Source organism: Oxyura jamaicensis, chromosome Z (assembly GCF_011077185.1).
Source record: "Oxyura jamaicensis isolate SHBP4307 breed ruddy duck chromosome Z, BPBGC_Ojam_1.0, whole genome shotgun sequence".
Taxonomy (NCBI): Eukaryota; Metazoa; Chordata; class Aves; order Anseriformes; family Anatidae; genus Oxyura; species Oxyura jamaicensis.
The window spans coordinates 4869416-4870899 of record NC_048926.1 but is presented as its reverse complement, the minus strand read 5'-3'; the positions used below and the strand labels follow the sequence as shown (position 1 = coordinate 4870899).

Here is a 1484-nt window from a genome sequence, read left to right as displayed (position 1 = left end):
CAACCTGCTGACACTAACATCCTTTCAGACAGAAAGTTCATGGCCCAGAGGAGGAACCAAACAAATGCATCATTTTGTAGAGAGATCAGTTTAATTTATTTTGTCAGGGCAGGTGAAGCTTACCAAATACAACAGGATCTAGCCCAGAAATCTTGACCCTATGTGGCCAGTAACAACTGATACAGGGACCTAGAAGAAGATTCCTTATTTTCTGTGTTATTCGATATCCCCAAGTCAGTACTCACTACATCTCCTATACATGTCTTTCCCCTTTCACCTCATCCCAGAGCAGCTAGATAAAAACAGCAATGTGTATAGTAATAATATCCTAGACAGTTCCTGATAGCACAGTATTTCCCCTGACTTGAATATTTAATTTCAGATTCATAAATTCAGATTTGGAAACAAGCCATCAAGGAATACGTAATAAGTGTTATATGTTTATGAGAAAGTGTTCTATCCATGGGGTTTCTTTTGTCCCCATTTCCACTCTAACAAGTTCTGTGTATTGGTATTTCCTTCTGAACAATGGTACTAAAACATACAGGTGCACTAAGTTCTTCAAGAAAGATGTCAGATGGAAGAAAACAGTTAATTCAGTTGATAAAATCCATTGTTTGCAGAACAAAAGAATTTAATAATTTAATATTGTTGCACACAACTACTGTCTGTAACTATGTGGCTGTGTCTGATGTGTGGTATGTATGTACAGGTGCAGCAACAGATACCTCTCACTGGAGAATGAGACATGATGCAGATCACTTATGAGATCTATTAATAATTCTCCTTCTGGCAATGACAGTGTTTACAGTGTGCTGGGGCTCTGCTTAATGTTGAAGTTTTAGAAGTGAGAAAAAACTTGTCTGCTATTTTCAGATTCTGAAAAACAAAAACACATCAGGGTCAGAGCCTAGACTATAAAATTGTAGCCCGAAGCCTGCAAGTTTCAGAAAGTTATGAAGAACTGGAGAGAAAAGGTGCAACAAACCTTCACAGACTGTAACTGCAGATCTTGATAGCTCTCCAGCTGCTATGTTTAAGTGAAAAAAATGTGATTTGTATTTCTTCCTTTTAAAGAGCTAGCACAGATAAGAAAAAAAAAAAATAATACACTAAAGAAAAAAAAAAATCAGTTCAAAAATAAGATGTTACAGTGTTAGGTCAATTGATTGGACTTGGTCTTAGCGTTTTTTTGTTGTTGTTGCTGTTTTCAACTTAAGTGATTCTATGAATGCAAGAATAAATTTGAATTATAGCCAAAGTAACATAATTAATAATGGTATACGTGTAATTAGTATTTCTATATAACAATGTTAATAGCAAATTAATTTTATGTCAGGATTCTATTGAATTACTTCTTACTCAAGAAGAGCTAGAAGTCTGGGTGTGGGATTTCCTCCCTGCCACTTCAAAGTTTATGCTGAAAACCTCACTATATATATATATATATATAAAATATATATATATAAAATATATATTTATAT

General features: G+C 34.3%; 1 long non-coding RNA gene across 1 annotated transcript in view; it reads right to left on the bottom strand.

Moving 5' to 3' along the window:
* Window positions 1-544: 544 nt before the first annotated feature.
* Window positions 545-1484, bottom strand: part of LOC118156498 — a 14288-nt gene continuing 13348 nt past the window's right edge. Inside the window, exons 3-4 of the long non-coding RNA XR_004746293.1 lie at window positions 989-1027; window positions 545-879 (exon numbers count right to left, since the gene is read on the bottom strand). This is a non-coding gene — a long non-coding RNA (uncharacterized LOC118156498). The remainder of the gene's footprint in view (window positions 880-988; window positions 1028-1484) is intronic.